The sequence below is a fragment of the Nycticebus coucang genome, chromosome 19 (genome assembly GCF_027406575.1).
Source record: "Nycticebus coucang isolate mNycCou1 chromosome 19, mNycCou1.pri, whole genome shotgun sequence".
Taxonomy (NCBI): Eukaryota; Metazoa; Chordata; class Mammalia; order Primates; family Lorisidae; genus Nycticebus; species Nycticebus coucang.
In genome coordinates, this window is record NC_069798.1 from 12,908,637 (window position 1) to 12,934,254 (window position 25,618).

Below are 25,618 nucleotides of genomic sequence, written 5' to 3' on the forward strand. Positions count from 1 at the left end.
ATAAGGTAGAATTAAAAACTACCCTCCCCTCCCCCCAATCATCGCACCAAGACCAGTTCTGCTTTATTTCTCCCCTGCTTTGATTGGAGACTAGTTTGGGAACTAGTTTGAGGTGGAGGGGAAGGTCTTATCCTTTTTTCCCCCTACCCCCTCCTGGTCACCCTTAACCCCCCAACCTCTGACTCTCCTTCAAATCTCACTGATTTGAGGAGAGGAATTATAGTCTCTACAGAGGTTTGGTTGCAGATGCCTGGAAAGTTTACACTGCAGAGAGTTGTTTTGTTTGGCATAGCTAATCAGGAGCCAGGCTGGAATTGCTCATAGCTGTCATTCAGGTTTTGTTTCAAAGTCCAAGGACCTGCTGGGAAAAACAAAAAGCTAATGAAAGCTGACTGTATTTAGGCTTCAAATCTGTGGAATCTGAAATGATGTCCTGACAGTGTATTCTTATTCTTCCACATTCTTGCCGTTACTAAGGTAACAGATTTTTAGAGGCTTTCCATCTTCATTGTCAAGTATTTGCTACACTTATTGTTGTTTTTCAGATTAGAGCAATTCAGATTATCTCCTTTTGAGATGAAGGAAAAAGAGAAAATAATGGAAATAAAATGTCTGAATCAATTACCCCGAATGCTAGTAAGATCACTTTTTTTAATGCCCTAAAATTCTGAGATTCATAACATATTTAAATTTAGGAAAGATCAGTTTCTCAATGTGTGAATGTTGTGTATGAAATTCCCATTCTTGTAATGTGAAATAGTAAGTATTCATATAATCAGTAATAAATACATCTTATGGGGACAAGGTATATAGTGAAATACCTTGTATTTAAGATCTTCCTTCTTGAATGAGAAACCACATTATATGAAAAGTTGACACGCTTGAATTTTTACTTGTAAATGGCAAAATCAAGTAGCATGAAAAAGATGGACTGTGACAAACATATTTACTGGAAAAAAAATTAGTCTTTTGATATTTGTTTTCACAGGATGTTTTGCCTTGGTAGATTAGCACTTACCTATATGAAAATATTATTGTTTTTACAGTCCATTTGGGGCACATATCAACCCTGTGGTTTGATAAGTGATAAACAAAAGATAATTCTGTAGAGACAAATTATTCTTTGGGTTGGTTTTAGATCTGAGAATCCTCAGGGATGTTCCTCAACAATGTTATATAGCGTAAATTTTATGAATCTTATTGCCAAGACATTGACATAGTTTTTTTTTTTTTTTAAACACACTTACCAAATATCTTCATCAAATACTCCTTCCCCTATAGCAACGACTATGGTATAGAAATGGTCTACTTTGAGTACTGATCAGATCACATCACTAATTTGGTCATAACGCAATAAAAGCCTGTATTTGAACAGATAAAATCTGGCTTAATTTTCTTCTGAGAAATAAATAAGAGAGTGGGCAGCTAACTAAATGGAAAAGAGCCCCTAGGGTCTGGAGGAAAAGTGTTCAAATTTTGTTTTAATTTCTGTATCTTTGATCATTCAAGTTTCCCAATGTGGAATGTTATCTTCTCTTTTCTCTACCTATCTAAATCCTACGCTTCTCAAGGTCTGGCTCAGGTCCTTCCTTATTCACTAAGCCCTCTTCAACTGCTGGTGTCCAGATAGCAAGAGAGGTTGTAGCCTCAGCTGGTCACAGTATCTAGAGAATTGTGTTCAAGTAGGGTTTCAGCATTTTTAGGAGAATAATTAGAGTGGGGGAGAGATGGAGGGAAAATGACATAAAGAGAACAGATAATTTAAAATGGACAAGTTTAATCCAGAAAAGATTTGAGAGAGACAAGATAGCTGATTTCAAGGGCTGACGTGTGCAGCTGGAATTAGATTTACTCTAATTACCTTTTAAAGCAGTGGTTTTCAAATTGACCTCTGCAAAGCTGAAGGGATTTTGTATGAGCCTTGGGCTTCATGGGGGTAGAGAAGAACCAAGGGCTAGGGGACATGCTGAGTGCCCCCTGCTGCTGCCAACAGAAAAGTTCCACTTTTAACTGCTTTGTTTACTGGGTTTGTGTCTAATACTTCCTTTAAAGACACATGGCCACGCTTAAAAAGCAAAGTTTTGAGAATCACTGCTATATAGAATAATAGACAAGAGTTTTGGTTCAAATAGAGATGAAATATTCTAGCAATAAGAGACTTTGGAAAAGTTAGATGGCTACTTTGTGAGATGCGAGTTTCACATGAAGTCAGTTAGAAGGTTAATGACCCTGGCAAGAATGTTGGAAGATTTCTGCTTTAGGAGAAAGATTAAGTTGCCTGGCTCCTAGATTTCCTGCAGTTCTAAAATTGTTTAGTTGATTTCTTCTCTGATTGTCAAGATCAGATAATTTGGCACTTAGCTGTTCTTAATTGGGTTTTTGGGTAAACCCCACCTCTCCTTAAGGTTCCTGAGAGTAGGAACAATGTCTTCAATGCTTTTGGATTCTTCAGATCCCAGCTCAGATGTAAGGGCTCAGTAATCAGCAGTTGACACCGAAAAATGGCTGTAAGGAGCACTTGGTTGATTGCCTTATGACCCCATCCGATCATAAACGGTGATAAGGGAAGGTATTTGCAGGGATTTTTTTTCTCTTATTGCTTTCTGCCCATCAGGAATAGTAGGAATGAGAAAGGAGATTTAAGATAAGCACCCCACCTCACCCTTGCCAGCTTATTTATTTATTTATTTTGCCAAGAGGCCAGACTACTACTGTGTCTGACAAATGGAACATGGCTTCCCAACCCCAACAGGTAACAAGTTGAACACAGAATTCACAACTCTCCATACAAATTGAGAAAGTGAGCCACAATTGGCTTGGCACCTGTAGCTCAGAGGCTAAAGCGCCAGCCACATACACCAGAGCTGGCAGGTTCGAATCCAGCCAAACAACAATGACAATTACAACAAAAAAATAGCCAGGCGTTGTGGTGGGTGTCTATAGTCCCAGCTACTTGAGAGGCTGAAGCAAGAGAATCGCTTAAGCCCAATTGTTTGAGGTTGCCGTGAGCTGTGACGCCACAGCACTCTACCCATGGTGACTATTTGAGACTTTGTCTCAAAAAAAAAAAAAAAAAAGAAAGAAAGAAAAAGAAAGTGAGCCACAATAAAAGTGTGAAGTGAAGAGATTTCCAGGTATTCTGACTGCAGATAGGGGAACACATTGGAAGAAAATCACATTGGCAGCCTGGACTTCAGGGTCTTTTGCTCTTTGATTCAGTTGGTTCTGATTTTATTGAGAATGAAGACTAAAGGATATGAATGACAGGAAAGTTTTCCAGATGGAAGATAGAAATCTAGTAACTATGGTAGAATTGTTGGGGCAGGCAGTTGCTCAATGAGCACAATAGAATCAGAAGCAGCCCATTCACTCGTGGGAGGTCTTTTATAATTTCTGCCTACACCTCCTGGCACATTGCCTTCTATAGACACTAAAGACGTACTTATGGAACTGAGCTGAATTTTATTAATGAGGCTTTCACAGCCTATTACCAACTGCACCGTACTCTATAGGTGGTGATCATAGTCATTCATGCTTCAGGTTCTCTATACCTCTGCAAACTCAGTTGAGTTTAGTGATGACAAGTTTCATGATGTCAATATCTTCGAGTTCAAATGGGGAGATGAGTCACATTCAAAAACACAAATAGGCCTGTGAAGATCTCTGGACAAGTTGTTCATTGCTGATAAATAACCAGATGGAACATCTGGAGCCAGTAATGATTATAGCATTAAAAAAGCCTTGCCATACCCCCAGAAGAGGGATACTTTTCAGCAAGTGAGTAATTATAAATCCTAATTATGTGTACTATAATGCCTGAGTACCTTTTGGAGTGAAGATGTCATAAACAAAAAGCTAGATCAGAAAGGGCTCTTAATAGTCTAATACCTGTGCCTATGGGGAGTCTAGAGGTACTTGAAGAGCCAAGATTAGAACATAGGTTATTTAATTCTCAATATAAATGCCTGTTCATAATGGTGAGAGAGGATATCTTTATTCATTCTGTACATTTTTCATAATATTTAGGAATGGCCTTTCTTCTCAAGGCAATTTTGTGATTTGGGGATTATGCATAATCAAGAATTATGTTTATCTATCTTTGAAGCTACTGAACATGTCTTAGGGCTTTATGTAGTAAGAGAGCACTTCAGGTATCAAGAAAATTTCTCATATAGTAGACAAGGTAACACCACAATGCCTTAGGCAACAAGCAGGAAGAAAATGTAATGTCTATAGAAAAAAATTAAGACAATTCAGACAACTGATTTGGAAATTATGTGTCTATAAAACAAAAAGAGGATTAAGCGTATTAAAGCATATTGGAGCAATTTTTTTTTATTTCAGGTTAAAGCAAGTGTGCAAATATTTGTATTTGTTGGGTAGAGTCCCTCTTGTAGTTGTATCCTGCAAAAGTTGTACCATATACCCTTACATTGTGCCCATAAAGTGGGAGCACATCAAGCCCCTCTCCTCCTCCCCTCTCCCTTGTCCATTGTTCCCCTCTACTCCCAACTTGAATTGAATTTTTTTTTTTTTTTGCAGTTTTTGGCCGAGGCTGGGTTTGAACCCACCACCTCTGGCATATGGGGCCAGCGCCACACCCCTTTGAGCCACAGGCGCCGCCCCTGAATTGATTTTTTTCTCTTATGTGGGCCTGTATTAGATCGTCTGCTGGCTTCATATTGGTATGGAGTACATTGGATACGTGCTTTTCCATTCTTGTGATATTTTACTAAGAAGGATGTGTTTCAACTCTATCCAAGTTAATACAGAAGATGTAAAGTCTCCATCTTTTTATGGTTGAATAGTTTTCCACAGTATACATAAACCAGTTTGTTAATCCATTCCTGGGTTGATGGGCATTTAGGTTATTTTCACACTCTGGTGATTATAAATTGAGCTACAGTAAACACTCTAATGCAAATGTCCTTATGATAAAATGATTTTTTTTCTTCTGAGTAGATGTCTAGTAATGAGATTATGGGATCAAATGGGAGGTCGAATTTGAATTTTTTGAGGATTCTCCATACTGACTTCCAAAGCTACCAATAATGTAAACATATGGAACAAAATTTTAACTCATTTAAAAGAACATATTACTTTTAAGGGTTTTAATAAACCTCAGTTGTATATGTATATTTATATCAGTGGTTCTCCACCTTCCTTATGCCGCGACCCTTTATATAGTCCCTCATGTCATGGTGACCCCCAAACATAAAATTATTTTCACTGGCAGCTAAAATAATTTTATGGTTGGAAGTCACCACAACATGAAACTGTACAAAGGGTTGCGGCATTAGGAAGGTTGAGAACCACTGATTTATATAATTCTTAGCGCTAGTTCCTTAAAACGTCTATCAATTAATCAGCATATTTGGGTTGTGCTGGGCTTCTTTAAGAGATAAGAAATATGATCAGGATAGAAGTTTCACAGAGGAAGATTTAAGTATATAATAAAAAAGAACTTAATACATATTTTATTTTATTATTAAATGTATCAAAGAGTCTAATAGTGAAAATGAGGTCTTCAGATTCTACCCCTGCCTCCCATCCACCCAAATTCCCTAACCAAAGGTAACCTCAGCTTCTGAGATACCCTCCCTGAGATATTCTGCGCATGTGCATAGCAGACAGGGAAGCACAGGGAAGTGCTGTTTGGCACTTTGCATTTTCACTTAGCTGTGTTCTGGGGACTGACGAATACCTTTCTATGAACTAGTTCTCTTCACCAGTGGAACAGGCTGTCTTGTGTTGTAGCTGGGAAGTGGAACTAGAATGTTCAGTAGGCTGGAGGATGGGATTCCCATCCTAGGTAGAAGCTTGGAATTGAAGACATTGAAGGTTCCCCTCTCAAATTTTGTGATATATTTAAGTGCCTACTGGGTATGAATCACCGAGGGGACAAAAAAAAAAAAAGTATAAGGAACTTACATTTTAGTTGAGAAGGTAAGATACCATCACAGAAAATGCAAAACATAGCATAAGACAAAATTAGTGATATCACAAAACTATACACAAATATATAAGTACTGTTAGTTAAGCAAAGGGAAGAGAAGTCTAAGAAAATATTGCTTAGGAGGTAGAACTATACTTGAGCCTTGAAGAAATGAATTTGGACTAAAAGGATAGAAGGAAGGAGGGGAGTGTGTTGTTGTGGAGCACTGAAACCAAATATAGGGACATGGGCAGAACAGGATGAAGGTGAAGGGATAAGAGGTTAATCAGGAGTGAAGCTTTTAGGTTAAGATCATGTAATAGGGTCAGCAAATTCCAGGCTCTGAAGTGCAACCCACATAAAATGAATAACAAGTAACAGTAGAATCTCCATATTTGGCCACCTCCCTACATTGGCCATCTCCTTAAGCTGAACTAATTTTCATAGACAGGACATGCACCACATGTATGTATCTGTACAGTAGGCCTAGTTCCTTATGTTGACCACCTCCATACGTTGACCAGTTTGTTACAGTCCCTGGGAGGTCAACCTACAGAGGTTCTACTGTATAATATTTACACTTAAGGAATTTGAAATTTAGTAAACTAGTTTGTATCCTATGGCATGTTTTACATGCCTGATTTAGCAGATTTTATGTTTCGGTAGGCAAAAAAAATTGTTTACTGATGACAATGTAATGTTCAATGTTGAACAATTAGATGTTTCACTGAATGATTGGTCTATGAAATTGCTGAGATCTCTGTGTACAGACAAGAGCTGTATTTCTTATTCTTTTCCTCCTCGTTGTCCTGGGGCCTATCGTTAGGGCCCTTGCCTGCTTCCTCAGTCTCAGACCTGTGGGTCTCAGCCTGGTCAGTCAGGAGCTTCTTGTGGGCCTCGTCTGCCTTCAGCTTATGGATGTCTTCCATCAGAATCTTTCTGAGGGTGGTGCCTGTGGCTCAAGGAATAGGGTGCCGGCCCCATATACGGGAGGTGGTGGGTTCAATCCTGGCACAGCCAAACACTGCAAAAAAAAAAAATCAAATGTCTTCCCCTTCCCCTTCTAGTACCAGTTGTGATGCATGTAGTTGTCAGTCCTTTTAGATTCACGGTAACTTCTGAGCAGCTGGTGCAGAATTCTCATGCTCCACATCCAGGTTACCTTCTCAGGTATTTGTGTGTGGGCAGCTTACTGATGCTTAGGTGCCTGCCCTTTTGGGGCATAGGTGTTTTTCTAGTATCCAGCTGGGGAACGAACCATCATAGGCTTGGGAATGATTGGCTCCTATTTTTATTTTTGAAACAGAGTCTCACTTTATCACCCTGGGTTAAGTGCTGTTGCATCATAGCTCACAGCAACCTCAAACTCTTGGGCTTGAGCAACCTCTTGCCTCAACCTCCTGAGTAGCTGGGACTATAGGTGCCTGCCATGATGCCTGGATAATCTTTTTTTTTTTTTTTTCCCATTTTTAGTAGAGACAGAGTCTCGCTCTTGCTCAGGCTGGTCTTGAACTCCTGAGCTCAGGTAATCCACCTGCCTCAGCCTCCCAGTGAGCTAGGATTACAGGTGTGAGCCACTGCACCCAGCCTATTGGCTCATCTTTGATCATCTTCCTCATCTGCTGCCAGTGAGTTGGCATTGGCAATTTTGTTGGTCTCACTGGGGTCCAGCCAGACCTTCCTTTTGCCTCTGTGGAGGTTCTTAGAGGTTAGCCTCTTCTAAAGCCTGACTATACTCGTGGCTGGGGCCTCAGTATCTAAAAGAAAGCTGTTTTAGCAGTTTTCATGCTGAAATGTAATCATCTGAAACCTCTATAATATCCCACGTGGGAAATTATTTAATACTTTAAGGTGAGGAATAAGTCTTATTTGTTCTAAGGACCTGGTATGTATCCTCTTGTCTGTTACAAAGAGACCATTGTGTTCCCCTTTTAGCCCTTGTTCTCCACGAAGGTTAGAGCTAAATTTAATGTTGAACTTTATCTCCAGGACCTGAGCTTTCTTTTACTATTCTATCACACAGTACATACCTCTTATTGTAACAGGTGTATATCTTGTTGGGGAAGACAAAAGGTACAAATGAATTCCATTTATTATAGCCTTTAAAGCATTCCCAGAGAGTCAAGACCATACATATCCTTTCAGCTCACAGAATTAATTTCAAGGTCCTAGCAGGTACTCTAAAAGTGTTTTGGAATGAATAAAATTTGACAAAGTTCAGAAAAGTCAGGGAGATTATTAGAGTAAGAAAACTAGAGATGCTATCTTGAAAGAAGAAGCATTTATATTCAATTCTGAGAAATGAATAGCGACAGAAAGTGATGGGCTGATGGGTTTTTTAGGGAAGGGAATTGCATAAGCAAAAGATGTAGAGGCATCAAAATAGGGTCTTATCCTTGGTGAATTCATCTTGGAGGATCGTGAAGAAGGTGGATGGAGTGGTGGGAGGGAAGCCTGGCCCACTATGCTGTTAGGATTATTATCTGTGGCTATCCCTTGGCTCCTGTTTCTTTATCGTCTTGCCTGGAGTGAGGCCCCAGAGTCCACAGCCCTGGGCATAAGAGTTCACAGGGACAGGAGAAGGCACACACCCCACTCCCCCAGTGTCTTTCTCATCCTGCCCTTGACTCTTAGTCGTTGACTCTAATCCCTTACTTAAAACAACTTATCTGTGATGTTATTTTATTTTTTTTTTTCTTTTGGCCGGGGCTGGGTTTGAACCCACCACATCCAGCATATGGGAGCGGCGCCCTACTCCTTGACCGTGATGTTATTTTAACCTTGCGTAAAACCCAAGCAGTCCAAAGGCTGTCAGGCAACCTTAATTATTCTTTAGTTTACTCACCAGGGGGCCCTGCACAGAAAGCACACTTACACAAATATGCAGCAAGGACCCCCTCACAGACAATGGATTATTTCACTACTTGAAGCAGTATGGCTGAAACTTGGAGGTAATAAACATCAAAGCTTATATTTATTAAGCATCATGTGCCAAGCACTCTACTGAGTACTTTATATTGATTGTGCCATTTCACTGTCCTTATAAGTGTATGGTATGATTATCTCCATTTTAGTAATGAGAAAAAATGGACACAAGTTTATTACCACTTAAGTTTACACAGTAACTGCTAGAGCTAGGATTTGAATCCAGGTAGTCTGGCTCCAAACCCTGACACTGTACTGATTTAAAGGAAGCACATTAAGAAAATATGAGAAATAAATATATCATTCTGTATGCAATAACTGAATTATTGGTTACACAAATTAAAGGTTAGTGTTAAATTAACAGGCCGTTCTAATTCAAATTTCACAAACCTGAGTAGCCTTGGGCCCATTGAGGCCTTTGTTTTGTCATTTAAATATCTAAATTAAAAATTATCTTTGAGACTGGCACCCATAACACAGTGGTTACGGTGCTGGCCACATGCACCGAAGCTGACAGGTTCAAACCCAGCCCCAGCCAGCTAAGCAACAATGACAACTGCACCAAAAAAATTAGCTGCCGGGCGTTGTGGCAGGTGCCTGTAGTCCCAGCTACTTGGAAGGCTGAGGCAAGAGAATTGCATAAGCCCAAGAGTTTGATATTGCTGTGAGCTATGACGCCACAGCACTCTACCTAGGGCAAAATAGTAAGACTCTATCTCAAAAAATAAAAAATTACCTTTGAGGCCCAGTTGCTTAGTGGCTCATGCCTATAATCCTAGCACCCTGGAAGCCAAAGTGGGAAGATTCCTTGAGCTCAGGAGTTTAAGACCAGCCTAAGCAAGAGCAGACCCTGTTTCTACTAAAAAGAAAAAAAAAAAAAAAAGTAGACTTAGCCGGATGTGGTGGCAAGTGCTTGTAGTCCCAGCTACTTAGGAGACTGAGGGAAGGGGATCACTTGAACCCAGGGGTTTGATGCCTTTGAATGTGCGTGTTCTCTTCTCTTCATGCAAGTCCCAGATTAACCCACAAATTTATGGGATTGGGACATATATGATGGTAGTTCAAAATACATTTATTATGTTAGTTCAGAAGGCAGCCCCCACCAATGCAGGTCCCTGTATAAGGCAAGAAGAGGGAGGAAAGGATGATGCCAGCCATGCAGGCCTCCCTTATCAGTCAGGAAGGGAAACACCTTTCCCAGAAATTCCTGCAGTAGACTTCGCATTAGATCTTAGCTGGAACCTGGCTGCATGGCCACCCCTCGTGGCAGGGGAGGATTGAACGTGCATGATGGGCTTAGATTGATCAAAATCCTTCACCTGGAGCTGGGCACAGTGGCACCCCAAACAAAATCAGGGTCCTGTTAACAGAGAAAAGGAAACAAATGGGTATTTAAAAAGGGACTAAGAATATCTGTCATTATTGTGTTCTTTAAATTTCTTTCTTTTTGTTTGTTTTTTTTTGGAGACAGAGTCTCACTATGTTGCCCTTGGTAGAGTGCTATGGTGTCACAGCTCACAGCAACCTCAAACTCTTGAGCTTAAGCGATTTCTCTTGCCTCAGCCTCCCAGGTAGCTAGGACTACAAGTGCCCACCACAACGCCTGGCTGTTTTTTGTTGCAGTTGTCATTGTTGTTTAGCTGGCCTGGGCCGCATTTGAACCCGCTGCCTCAGTGTATGTGGCTGGCGCCATAACCACTGTGCTACGGGCATTGAGCCTGTGTTCTTTAAACTTCTGATTGACTTCATACTACCTCACAATGGAATGATTTGTTAGGATAAGTTAACTGTTGTAACAAACATCCTAAAAATTTTAGGGCCTTAATTAATTACTTGCTCACATTGTGGTGTGACCTGGTGAGGCTCTTCTCCTTGCTGTCACTCAGGGAATCAGAGTCCTTTCATCTTGTTCTGCTGCTGTCTTCCAATTCTGGACTTTAGGTTTGCTGAGGAAAGAAGAGAGAGTACAGAGAAGACAAGCAACTCTTAACTGTCTTGGCCATCACGTCAGGCACGTTTCATGGTGAGAAGCAAAATGTTTGGTGGTGTCTCCAGCAAGAGGAAGAGGTTTGGTGAGTGTCTCGCCAGCCTCTGCCACACTTGTAGTTGAGTACAATCTAATTGTCATTGAAGACAGTCAGACAAAATGGATAAAGGTGTCCTTTACAAATGTAAAAAGTGACTTTCACAAGAAAATATGAATAAATGGAATTTACTATTTAATATTCCTTTTTATACAAGTGAAATTATCAGATATATTAAAAATACAGAATACATTGATTCTTAGCTATAATAACTAGTTAGTATGCATCTCACTTGGCTCAAAACTCTCAGAGGATGAATACTATGTACGATTCATCTTTCAATCACCAGAGCTTACAGCTGAGAAGGTAATCAATAATGACATAATTGAATTAATGGCTAAATAAACATATAATGGCTAAAATAATGTATAATGGCTAAATAAATAAATGTGTGGATCAGTGGGTGATCCAGGTTCCTCATTCTTGGGTTTGGGGCTCATGTGTTGCTGCTGATTTTGAGTAAGAACTGTCGTTTCCAGAGAGATACCTCCCTAACTCTGAGGATGGCTAGAGGCAACAGTGAAAAAACAATCATGAGGCGAAATCAACAGAAAAACTCTGGCAATATGAACAATCAGAGTAGATCAACTCCCCCAAGGATCAATGGGGCAGACACAGCATAAGATGTCATGCACAAACAAATAGCTGAGATGTCAGAAATCGAATTCAGAATCTGGATAGCAAATAAGATCAAATCAGAATTCCAGGCAGTAACCCAAAAGATATCTCATGAATTCAACAAATTCAAAGACCAAATGACCAAAGATTTTGACACATTGAGACAAGAATTTGCAGCCCTCAAAGATCTGAGAAACACAGTAGAATCCCTCAGTAACAGAATGGAGCAAGCAGAAGAAAGGATTTCTGACATTGAAGACAAAGCTTTCGAATGCTCCCAAACTCTCAGAGAGGAAGAGAAATAGAGGGCAAAAACAGATCACTCTCTCAGAGAGCTCTGGGATAATTTGAAGAAAACCAATATTTGTCTTTTAGGGATCCCCGAAAGTGGTGAAGTGGCTTCACAAGGCACAGAATCTCTTCTCCATGAGATTATGAAGGAGAACGTTTCAGACATGCCAAGAGATTCTGAAATTCAGATAGCAGACAGTTTCAGAACTCCAGCACGACTCAACCCAAATAAGACATCCCCCAGACACATCATAATCAATTTTGCTAAAGTTAATATGAAGGAGAAAATTCTGAAAGCAGCCAGATGAAAGAAAACCATCACCTACAAGGGCAAGAATATTAGAATAACTGCAGATCTCTCTGCTGAAACCTTTCAAGCTAGAAGAGGATGGTCATCGACTTTTAATCTCCTAAAACAAAATAACTTTCAACCCAGGATCCTGTACCCAGCTAAACTGAGTTTCATTTATGACAGAGAAATTGAGTACTTCAATGACATTCACATGTTGAAGAAATTTGCCATAACTAAACCAGCTCTCCAGGATATTGTCACACCTATCCTCCATAAAGAACAGCATAATCCTCCACCACAAAAGTAAGCCCACCCAGAAAATTTTGATCAAATTCCAACTTCCACAGTCGCAAAAGGATTAAAAATGTCCACTGGCCTCTCAAAAGGCTTATCAATATTCTCAATTAATGTGAATGGTTTAAATTGTCCTCTAAAGAGGCACAGGTTGGCGGACTAGATACAAAAACTCAAGCCAGATATCTGCTGCATACAAGAATTGCATCTTACATTAAAAGACAAACATAGACTCAAGGTGAAGGGATGGTCATCTATACTCCAGGCAAATGGGAAGCAGAAAAAAGCAGGTGTTGCAATCCTATTTGCAGATGCAATAGGCTTTAAACCAACCGAAATAAGGAAGGATAAAGATGGACACTTCATATTTGTTAAAGGTAATACTCAATTTGATGAGATTTCAATTATTTATATTTATGTACCCAACCAGAACGCACCTCATATAAGAGAAACTCTAACAGACATGAGCAACTTGATTTCCTCCAGTTCCATAGTAGTTGGAGATTTTAACACCCCTTTAGCAGTGCTGGATAGATCCGCCAAAAAGAAGCTAAGCAAAGAAATTTTAGATTGAAACTTAACCATTCAACATCTGGACTTAACAGTCATCTACAGAACACTTCATCCCAACAAAACTGAATACACATTCTTCTCATCAGCCCATGGAACATACTCCAAATCAACCACATCCTAGGCCACAAATATAACCTCAGCAAATTTAAAAAAATAGAAATTATTCCTTGCATGTTCTCAGACCATCATGGAATAACAACAGGAACCTGCAAACCCATACAAAAACATGGAAGCTAAAAAACCTTATGCTGAAGGGTAGATGGGTTATTGACGAGATTAAGAAAGAAATCACCAAATTTTTGGAACAAAACAACAGTCAAGACACGAATTACCAGAACCTCTGGGATACTGCAAAGGCAGTCCTAAGAGGGAATTTATAGCACTGCAAGCCTTCCTCAAGAAAATGGAAAGAGAGGAAGTCAATAACTTAATGGAACATCTCAAGCAACTGGAGAAGGAAGAACACTCCAACCCCAAACCCAGCAGAAGTAAAGAAATAACCAAACTCAGAGCAGAACTAAATGAAATTGAAAACAAAAGAATTATACAACAGATCAATAAATCCAAAAGTTGGTTTTTTGAAAAGATCAATAAAATAAACCTTTGGCCAACCTAACCAGGAAAAAAAAGAGTAAAATCTCTAATTTCGTCAATCAGAAATGGTAATGATGAAATAACAACAGACCCCTCAGAAATTCAAAAAATCCATAACAAATACTACAAGAAACTCTACTCTCAGAAATATGAAAATCTGAAAGAAATCAACCAATACCTGGAAGTACGCCACCTACCAATACTTAGCCAGAATGAACTGGAAAAGTGTTGAACAGGCCTATGTCAAGTTCTGAAATAGCATCAACTATACAAAATCTCCCTAAAAAGAAAAGCCCAGGACCAGATAGCTTTACATCCGAATTCTACCAGACCTTTAAAGAAGAACTAGTACCTATATTACTAAACCTCTTCCAAAATATAGAAAAAGAAGGAATATTACCCAACACATTCTCTGAAGCAAACATCACCTTGATCCCCAAACCAGCGAAAAACCCAACAAGAAAAGAAAATTATAGACCAATATCACTAATGAATGCTAAAATACTCAATAAGATCCTAACAAACAGAATCCAACAACACATCACAAAAATTATACACCACGACAAGTGGGATTTATCCCAGGGTCTCAAGGCTGGTTCAATATACGTAAATCTATAAATGTAATTCAGCACATAAACAAACTAAAAAATAAGGACCATATGATTCTTTCAATTGATCCATAAAAAGCTTTTGATAATACCCAGCATCCCTTCATGATCAGAACACTTAAGAAAATTGGTATAGAAGGGACATTTCTTAAACTAATAGAGGCCATCTACAACAAACCCACAGCCAATATCATATTGAATGGAGTTAAACTGAAATCATTTCCACTTAGATGAGGAACCAGGCAAGGTTGCCCATTGTCTCCATTGCTCTTTAACATTGTAATGGAAGTTTTAGCCATTGCAATTAGGGAAGAAAAGGTGATCAAGGGTATCCACATAGGGTCAGAAGATATCAAACTTTCACTCTTCGCAGATGATATGATCGTATATCTGGAAATCACTAGGGATTCTACTACAAAACTTTTAGAAGTGATCAAGGAATACAGCAATGTCTCAGGCTACAAAATCAACACCCGTGATTCTGTAGCCTTTATATATACCAACAATAACCAAGCTGAACAAACAGTCAAGGACTCTATTCCTTTCACAGTAGTGCCAAAGAAGATGAAATATTTGGGAGTATACCTAACAAAGGATGTGAATGATCTCTACAAAGAGAACTATGACACTTTAAGAAAAGAAATAGCTGAAGATGTTAACAAATGGAAAAACATACCCTGCTCATGGCTGGGAAGAATGAACATTGTTAAAATGTCTATACTACCCAAAGCAATATATAATTTTAATGCAATTTCTATTAAAGCTCCATTGTCATATTTTAAAGATCTTGAAAAAATAATGCTTCGTTTTATATGGAATCAGAAAAAACCTCGAATAGCCAAAACATTACTCAGAAATAAAAACACACCAGGAGGAATCATGCTACCAGACCTGAGACTGTACTATAAATCGATAGTGATCAAAACAGCATGGTATTGGCACAAAAACAGAGAAGTAGATGTCTGGAACAGAATAGAGAACCAAGAGATGAATCCAGCTACTTACGGTCATTTGATCTTTGACAAGCCAATTAAAAACATTCAGTGGGGAAAAGATTCCCTATTTAACAAGTGGTGCTGGGTGAACTGGCTGGCAACCTGTAGAAGATTGAAACTGGACCCACACCTTTCACCATTAACTAAGATAGACTCTCACTGGATAAAAGATTTAAAGTTGAGACATGAAACTATTAAAATACTTGAAGAAAGTGCAGGGAAAACTCTTGAAGGAATTGGCCTGGGTGAATATTTTAGGAGGACTTCCCAGGCAATTGAAGCAGTATCAAAAATACACTACTGGGACCTGATCAAACTAAAAAGCTTCTGCACAGCCAAGAACATAGTAAGTAAAGCAAGCAGACAGCCCTCAGAATGGGAGAAAATATGTGCAGGTTATACCTCCGATAAAGGTCTAATAACCAGAATCCACAGAGAACTCAAAAGTATTAGCAAGAAAAGAACACGTGATCCCATCTCAGGGTGGGCAAGGGACTTGAAGAGAAACTTCTCTAAAGAAGACAGAGGCACGATCTACAAACACATGAAAAAAGCTCATCATCCTTAATCATCAGAGAAATGCAAATCAAAACTACTTTGAGATATCACCTAACCCCAGTAAGAGTAGCCCACATAACAAAATCCCAAAACCAGAGATGTTGGCGTGGATGTGGAGAAAAGGGCACACTTCTACACTGCTGGTGGGAATGCACATTAGTACGTTCCTTCTGGAAGGATGTTTGGAGACCTAAAATAGACCTGCCTTTCAATCCTATAATTCCTTCACTAGGTTTATACCCAGAAGACCAAAAATCACAATATAACAAAGACATCTGTACCAGAATGTTTATTGCAGCCCAATTCATAATTGCTAAGTCATGGAAGAAGCCCAAGTGCCCATCAACCCACGAATGGACTAGCAAATTGTGGTACATGTATACCATGGAATACCATGCAGCCTTAAAGAAAGATGGAGACTTTACCTCTTTCATGTTTACATGGATGGAGCTGGAACATATTCTTCTTAGCAAAGTATCTCAGGAATGGAAGAAAAAGTATCCAATGTACTCAGCCCTACTATGAAGCTAAATTGTGGCTTTCACATGAAGGCTACAGCCCAACTATGGCACAAGACTATAGGGAAGGGGCCAAGGAAGGGGAAGGGAGGGGGGAGGTTAGGGTGAAGGGAGGGTGATGGGTGGGGCCACACCTACGGTGCATCTTGGAATGGGTACAGGCAAAACTTACTAAAGGCAGAATACAAATGCCTACATACAGTGACTAAGAAAATACCATGAAGGCTGCGTTGAACTGTTTGATGGGAATGTTTCAGATTGTATATGAAACCAGCACATTGTACTCCTTGATTGCACTAATGTACACAGCTATGATTTAACAATAAAAAAAATGTGTGAATGAATGTATTGACAATGATAAAACTTCAATTCAAACTAAAAGTAGAAAAGGCTAGTTTTAAATTCATGAGAATTTCAATTTATAGAATTTTTATTTAAATTCTTTATAGCATAAATCATAATTTGAATTAGCTGCTCACAAATAATCAAAATGTAATAATATGTGATAGCATCTACTAATATTATAGTCGTATTCATGTAATTATGAGGTGAAGATCTTGAAATTTTTTCTTAAGTAGATTAAGCCTGCAGTTCAGTTTGAGTTCAGATTTCACTTCTGTGGTGAATAAGTTAGTGAGATTTTTATTAGTAATACTAACTCTTTTAATTTTCTATTCATTAAGTCAACCAGTATTTAATGAGTTCTTTCTCAAATAGAAGACACTAATAAACACACTAGTTTATGATTATGTAACTAGATGATTTCATAATTGGAAGGAGGGCTAGAAAGGGAAAGAGTAACCAGGAGTACATAATTTATCTGGGAGATTTAAGGAAGTTTTTGAAGAGGTACTGTCTGCATTGAGATGAAAAAGAAGAATGAGACAAAGCCAGACAGTGTTGAGGAAAGAGCTCTTCAGAATATCTGGAGGTGCTGAGGGAAAGTGCTTTATAGATAGGAGGAACTAAGAAAGCTCAGGAGAGGTGAGCGGCAGGCACTGGCCAGATCTCATGGGCCTCCTAGGCCATGTTAAGGCCTTGGACCTTGGCTTTAATGCATTAGTTCATGTGATTTAAATAAAGAAAAAAGAACTTATTTATTTATTTATTACTTTGTTGCCCTTGGTAGAGTGCCATGGCTTCATAGCTCTCAGCAACCTCCTATTCTTGGGCTTAAGAGATTCTCTTGTCTCAGCCTCCCTAGTAACTGGGACTACAGGTGTCCACTACAACACCCAGCTACTTTTAGAGATGGGGTCTCGCTGTGGCTCAGGCTGGTCTCACAAAGTCTTGAGCTCAGGCAATCCACCACCTCACGCCTCCCAGAGTGCTAGCATTACAGGCATGAGCCACCGCGCCTAGCAACTTAATTGTTTTAGATGACAACGTATAATAAAGTTTTTAGCTATCACAGAACATTTGGGAATAAGATATATAAATACTGTGTTTGGGTTGCTATAAAAAAATACTATGAATTGAATGGCTTATAAACAACAAACATTTCTTTCTCATACTTCTGGAGGCTTGGAAGTCCAAGATTGAGGAGTTGGCAGATTCAGTGTCAGGTGAGGGCCTGTTTCCTGGTTCCTAGACTGTGCTTTCTGTCTGTGTTCTCACATGGCAGAAGGGCAAGGGAGCTCTCTGGCGTCTCTTTTATAAGAGCACTGATTTCGCAGCCCCGCCCAGGTGGCTGCCATGACCTGTCTTGGCGCAGGGAACGGAAAGCTGGAAGGGGCAAGACGAGTTTAGTTCATCATGGGGCTGTTTGGAAAAACCCAGGAGAAGCCTCCCAAAGAGCTGGTCAATGAATGGTCATTGAAGATACGAAAGGAAATGAGAGTTGTTGACAGGCAAATAAGAGATATCCAAAGAGAAGAAGAAAAAGTGAAATGATCTGTGAAAGATGCTGCCAAGAAGGGCCAGAAGGATGTCTGTGTAGTTTTGGCCAAGGAGATGATCAGGTCAAGGAAGGCTGTGAGCAAACTCTATGCATCCAAAGCGCACATGAACTCGGTGCTTATGGGTATGAAGAATCAACTTGCGGTTCTGCGAGTGGCTGGCTCCCTGCAGAAGAGCACAGAAGTGATGAAGGCTGTGCAAAGTCTTGTGAAGATCCCAGAAATCCAGGCCACCATGCGGGAACTATCTAAAGAGATGATGAAGGCTGGGATCATAGAGGAGATGTTAGAGGACACTTTCGAAAGCATGGATAATCAGGAAGAAATGGAGGAAGCAGCAGAGATGGAAATTGACAAAATTCTGTTTGAAATTACAGCAGGGGCATTGGGCAAGGCACCCAGTAAAGTGACTGATGCCCTTCCAGAGACTGTACCTGTAGGAGCAATGGCCGCCTCAGAGGATGAGGAGGAAGAAGAGGCTCTGGAGGCCATGCAGTCCCGGCTGGCCACACTCCACAGCTAGGGGGCCAGCTGGGCCCTTGAGCTTTCCTCGTGGCTCACATGGTAGGTGTGCACACACTCCTCTGAAGAGTCACCATCATGTACCTCTTGCACTACAGCTCTGTCATGAGGCATTGCATTTTGGAGAAGGTTCTCTACTAGTATCTCTTCATTATCTGCAGAAGTTTTGGGACCTCAAAGGGATTCTTCCTTAGAAGGTGGTGTAATTAAATGGATCATTTTCAGGAGCATAAACAGAAGTATCTTAATGGGGGGAGGGTAAAGAAATCCACCGTTTCATGAAGCACTTCTGGAAAGAGACGATTGCCTGAATGTTGAGGACTTTACATTTTTTTTGTCTGTAAAACACTATATAAATGGATTTTAATAAATTTCTGCTTTAACACTTGCCCCCACCCCCCCCCAAAAAAAGAGCACTGATTTCATTCATGAAGGCTCCACCCTCGTGACCTAATTACCTCTAAAAGGCCCTGTTCCTAAAACCATTACTTTGGGGGTTAGGATTTCAACATATGAATTTTGAGGTGACAGATATTCAGACCATAACAAATACCAAGTATGAAAATATAATAAATATAATTTTTATTTATTGATTTTTGAAATAGAGTCTCACCATGTCACCCTCAGTAGAGTGCTGTGGCATCACAGCTCACAGCAACCTCAAACTCTTGGGCTTAGGCCGTTCTCTTGCCTCAGCCTCCCAAGTAGCTGGAACTACAGGTGCCCTCCACAATGCCCAGCTATTTTCTTGTTGTAGTTGTCATTGTTGTTTGGCAGGCCCAGGCCAGGTTTGAACCCACCAGCCCTGCTGTATGTGGCTAGTGCCCTAGCCGCTGAGCTACAGGCACTGAGCCATTAATACAATTTTTATTTTTAACTTTAAAAAACTGGCCAGGTGCAGTGTCTCAGAATTATACTCCTAGCACCCTGGGAGGCTGAGACAGGTGGATAGCCTGAAGTCAGGAGTTTAAGACCAGCCTGAGCAAAAGCAAGACCCCATTTCTACTAAAAATAAAAATATTAGCCAGGCACAGTGGTGAGCACCTATAGTCCCAGGTGTTTGAGATTGTAGTGAGGTATGATAATGCCATTGTACTCTGGCTTAGACGACAGAGCAAGATCTTTCTCAAAATAAATAATTAATTAATTAATTAACAAACAAACAAATAAATCACACAGCAATAGTGAAAAAAGTGAAAATGTTGGTTGGTTATATTTCATAAAGGAAAGGAAGGAAAAGCAAACTAGATTGAGAGAAATACGGTTGGACATAAATTTAAATAAGGGGAGAAATTGAGTTTGATTTCACCCTCACTTTTTAGATCAGAATCATTTCTATGTGAATTACAGTCACCAAAGGAATCATAACTAACATTTATTTAACATGTACTATGTGTCAAGCCTGGATTTAAACACTTTGTATTATGTTGTCCATATTTTACTTATTTATTCCTTGTAGCAACCACATAAATTGGGGGTTTTCTCCCATTTTATAGTTAAGGCAGCAGGCTTAGAGAGAGGATGAATAGTGCTACAGTCACTATAAATATTGCTGGTCTGGCTCCAGAGTCTCTCTTTTTATCTATCACACATAAGCAACAGTGGTAGGAGAATATTTGTATAATATTGGTGTAGGGAAAACCATTCTAAGCATGATTATGAAGTTCAAAACGGGGAAAAGATTGACAGTTTTGACTGCACACACAGATGTTTATTGGAACTTATAATTCCCCCAAATATTCAAAATAAAAATATAAACAAAAAGTAAAATGTCTTCGCAGTGTGTATTACTAAGTGTTAATATTCTCTGTGAATAAAGCATGCTCATTTAAAAAGAACAAATACCTCAAAATGGTCTGGGGAAGAGGTCAACAGAATCATCTTGGATCAAATATACTCCTCTATATTGCTTCAAAAACAAGGTTTTATAGCACGTTCATACTTATTCATGTGCATTTTGTCTGTGGCTACTTTTGAGCTACGATGGCAGAGTTGAATGTGGCCAGCAGTGTTTCATACCTGGCCCTTTGCAGGAAAACTTTCTTGACCTCTGCTACAAAGGAATATCCACTTTGGGTGGTCTTGAAAAACAACAGAGAGTCTCTTCTCTTTGGAATGCTTTGCAGTCATCCTGTTTAGCTGCAGGAGAATGGACCACTTGGGCTTTGGAGGTTCCTTCCTCTCCTTCATCTTGTTTTATCTTGAACTCATCTTGGGTTGAGTTATTACATATGAATGCTGGTCGGTACCTGTTGGTACTTGTTGTTTTTTAGATTTTTACTCCCATGGGGTCAGTCCTCCTACTAACCTGTCTTTCTGCACTTAACCTTTTTCTATGGCACTACCTCTTCCTTGGTAAACAAACTCTGGAGTCCTCAGTGTTTTCAAGATACATTCTTTGACTTTCATCAATACCTCCAACCATCTACCCTTCTCTGCTGTCACACCTAGCTTGTTGACTTACTGGAGAAATTTACACAAACAAGGCAATCAATGAACAACATCCATGGTTGCTAACCTGGTCTGGAAATCCTGTGCCAAAAGCTTACATCATCCCAATTCAGCTTCTCTCCCATCACCTCCAAGGCTGGCCATCCTTCCCTTTATTCTCTCACTTCAGCACTCCTGTTCTACAACCTGTTTCCAACTTTCTGAAAGTGAACTTGCCTTCTACTTCCGAGAGAAAATGGGAGCTTCATGCAGTGAGCATTGGATCCTAGCCTCTTCTCATTCTTCGGAGTGTGGAATCCATTTGTGATACCTTCTTCCTGCTTTATTATCAACATTTTGCTTCTAAAATGTTTTCTCATCTATACCTTATAAACTAGTTCATCTCTAGTCTTCCTATAGAAAAGGAAGGAAGGCTTTTGGGGCAAGACATGATTGCAAGAGGGACTTTGCCTAACAAATGCAATCAGTGTAATCTGGTTTATTGTACCCTCAATGAATTCCCAGCAATAAAAAAAAGAAAAGAAAAGAAGAAAAGGAAGGGAGAGAGAAAGAGAAGGAGAGACATGGGGTGGGGATACAGAAGGAAAGAAAGTAAAGGAAGAAAGGAAGCTCCTTTGATATTTCTTCGGTCCCTTCTCTCCTCACCAACTGTCCTGCACACCTGCCCTTACCTTCACAGCCCAGCTTTTGGATCTCAGCCTTCTGCCCTTGTCACCAGCACCTCACATGGGACCGTAAGATTCAGTTTCCTGTGAGGCTTGGGCAGGTGTCCTGGCCACTTTGCCATGCTAAGTGTGCCCTCTGTCCCTGTCTTCATGGACTCACTTGGGCTTGTGATACAGTAGACTATTGCTTCATTCTTAAAACTTGATTCATTTTCTTTATGGCTGCTGTTCTGTTCTGGTTTTCCTCTTTTATATTTTCTCAAGTGCTTTACATATTGTTGCACATTTTCCCACTTCTTAAGTAGAATTCTCTTCTTAGTCCTTTTTTCTGTCTCTTAATTTTCTTTTCCTAGGCAATCTCATGACCTGTGTACTAATGACTCACACATCTGTTCCCATCCTAGACCTTTTTGAAGAGTCCATCAAGTGCCTACTAGGAAAGCCCCATGTCTAGATGTCCTAATGTCATCTCAAACTGAACATAGCCAAAATTTAACTTGTCACCCCTGTCACGCCATCCATACTGTGCCAGTGTACCATGTCACATTGCATTAACCACTAGACTATAATGCTTTGTGACTTGTCTGTCAGCCCAATTCCATTTTGAGCATCTTGAGAGCAGAGACCACATGTCTCATTGATGTATTTCATCAATCTGTAATTTCATCAATGTATCTGGTACGTTGAATGTGTTCAATAAATGTCTGAGAGGGCTGGGCACAGTAGCTCATACCTGTACTCTAGGTACTTTGGGAGGGCGTGGTGGGAGGATCACTTGAGGCAAGGAGTTGGAGAGCAGCCTGGGCAACATAGGGAGACCACTCTCTAAAAAAAAAAAAAAAAAATTAGCCAGGCATGGTGGCGAGCACCTGTAGACCCAGTCACTCAGGAGGCTGAGTGGGAAGCATAGCTTGAGCCTAGGAGTTCAAGGCTGCCGTGAGATATTACCATTGCACTCCAGTCTGGGTGACAGAGCAAGACCCCAGCACTAAAACCAAATGAATGAATGAATGAATGAGAGAACTGAAGTAAGGAAGAAGAGTGAAAGCAAAATAATATTAGTAATAATAGTAATACTAATAATAATCAGTGACAGCAAGAAACGTTGAAACTTACTTTGGATTCAAGAGTTCCCAACAGAAATAAAGAATAATCCATCAATAGACTGTCCTCTGGAATGAACTGAGTCTGGGAAATCAGCTGAATGGTAAAGTGCCAAAAATATTCTCCTTAAACTAGGGCCTGTAAACGAAACACAGCAAAATCTTATGAGGCCTTTTGAAGTCAACATAGCTTCGACAGACAACCTTTTGTTTGGAGTTGAAGCCATTAGGATTGTAGAATGTAAGATCTGAAGGCTACAATGGTATCCTCCTCACAACATGGAGCTTCGTAGTAAACATTGGAAATTTTACACCTAGCACTTATTGCACTTTTGCTTAGTACCTGAATTTTTAGTACTTGGTGGTTCAGAGAACACTCAGTGTAAAATGTTCTGGTATCAAATGTTCTTAGAACATTAAGATGAAAATACTAATTCTCAAGCAATTCATAATACCAACTAAAACATACACAGCAAAGGAAACACCAGTCACATAATGGTTTTCAGAACCCAGATTTGAATGAATGAAGTGGCAATCAGACGTCATAAGGAAAACATATGCATGGTAAACTCTGCAGAAACCAACTGATTATCTGTTTTTAAAATTCAAATTGTCTTTATGTCAATAATTATGTTTTCATTTTAAAAAACCAACTTAAGACTTAGTAATTTGATAATGAACATAAGAATAGTTCATTCTTATGTTCTATTCTAAACATAATAGAACATTATTTCTATTGTTCTATTACAACGGTTACAGTTCCTGTACATGTGCACACATTTTCTTTAAAGTAATGTTATCTACAGCTAACACCATGTTTCTCTAATTTTCCCGACAAATATTTTATTATAAAAGTAAGCCTTCGAAGTTTAAATCATCCATAGAGTAAAAATCATCCATTCAGGCACTCTGGTCCTCCCGTTTGTCCGACAGCCGCTTCTTCTTGTGCAGCACCAGCAGCATCCCCGAGGCACCATGGTGAAAGTGAAGGTCATAATAAATGGCTTTGGCCATATTGGGTGCCTGGTCACCAGGCCTGCTTTTAACTCTGGCATAGTGGATATGTCGCCATCAGTGACCCCTTCATTGACCTCAACTACAGGATCTACATGTTCCAGAATGATTCCACCCATGGCAAATTCCATGGCACAGTCAAGGCTGAGAACAGGAAGTTTGTCATCAATGGAAATCCCATAGCCATCTTCCAGGAGTGAGATCTCACCAAAATCAAATGGGGCGAGGCAGGTGCTGACTACATTGTGGAGTCCACTGGCATCTTCACCACCATGGAGAAGGCTAGAGCTCACCTACAGTGGGGTGCCAAAAGGGTCATCCTCTCTGCACCTTCTGCTAATGCCCCCTTGTTTGTGATGGGTGTGAACCACGAGAAGTACGAAAACAGCCTCGGCATTGTCAGCACTGCCTCCTGTACCACCAACTGCTTAGCCCCCTTGGCCAATGTCATCCATGACAACATCGGCATCATGGAGGGACTCAGGACCACAGTCCATGCCATCACTGTCATCCAGAAGACTGTGGATGGCCCCTCTGGGAAGTTGTGGCGTGATGGCCATGGGGCTCTCCAGAACATCATTCCTGTCTGGACTAGATCAGCCACTGGCATGGCCTTCTGTGTCCCTGCTGCCAATGTGTCGGTCACGGATCTCACCTGCCATCTGGAGAAGGCTGCCAAATACGATGACATCAAGAAGGTGGTGAAGCAGGCATCAGAGGACCCCCTCAAGGGCATCCTGGGCTACAACAAGCACCAGGTCCTCTCCTTTGATTTTAGCAGTGACACCCATTCTTCCACCTTTGATACTAGGGCTGGCATTGCCCTCAATGACAACTTTGTCAAACTCATTGCCTGGTACGGCAATGAATTTGGCTGCAGCAACAGGGGGTGACCTAACGGCCAATATGGCCTCCACGGAGTAAGAGCCCCCATACCACCACCCCCAGCCAGAGCATGAGAGGAAGACAGAGGCCCTCAGCTGTTGGGGTGCCCCTGCCTACTCAGTCCCCCACCTCACTAAGAATCTCCCCTCCACACAGTTTCCACATCAGACCCCCTAAAGAATGGGAGAGGCCTAGGGAGCCCCATGTTCTCATGTAACATCAATAAAGTTCCCTGTATTCAGCCAAAAAAAAAAAAGATATCCCAAATTCAGCATTTATATTAAAGTCATCCTAAAAATGTAATTTTCCTTGTTACTTCAAGCTCCTTCCCTGTTTAAAGAAAATATAACATTTTGGAGAGTTTGGGAAATGAAGGAAAAGAGCATCTATAATTCTACGACTTTCATACAGTGTTTTGCAGAAATGTTTGTTTCGTAATTGTAATTATATATGCAATTTTGTATTCTTTTAACGTTAGTATTTCTCTCATGAATATTTTTGTAATGTTACTAAATAATTGTGATTATAATTTTTATAGTGGCCTAGTTCCATCTAATACTATACTGTAACTTATTTGATAATTTATCCACTGGATTATTTATATGAGATACAGTATTTTACTTGATACTTATTGATCCTTCCCCACAATACTTTGTATTTTTTTCTTAGGGTAGATTTCCAAAAGTAAAATTGCTCAGCTGAAAGTTATACTTTCAATTTACAGTTCTCCCTTATGTATAAGAGTACCAGTTTAGCTACTAATTTAGCAGGTTTTTTTTTTTTTTAAGAGATAGG

At 40.0% G+C, this 25,618-nt stretch overlaps 1 protein-coding gene and 2 pseudogenes across 2 annotated transcripts in view; all 3 read left to right on the plus strand.

Annotated features, from left to right (window-relative positions):
• Positions 1-25,618, plus strand: part of GREB1L (GREB1 like retinoic acid receptor coactivator) — a 308,414-nt gene that overhangs the window by 24,028 nt on the left and 258,768 nt on the right. Inside the window, exon 1 of one of the 2 annotated variants that reach the window (XM_053571377.1) lies at positions 431-477. The exons of the other annotated variant lie outside the window; for it this stretch is intronic. The gene's annotated coding sequence lies outside the window, so the exon portion shown is untranslated. Of the gene's footprint in view, positions 1-430; positions 478-25,618 lie in introns of those variants that run through there. 2 annotated transcript variants of the gene reach the window in all.
• Positions 17,944-19,094, plus strand: LOC128571753 (charged multivesicular body protein 3-like; annotated as a pseudogene).
• On the plus strand, positions 23,900-24,862 carry LOC128571673 (glyceraldehyde-3-phosphate dehydrogenase-like; annotated as a pseudogene).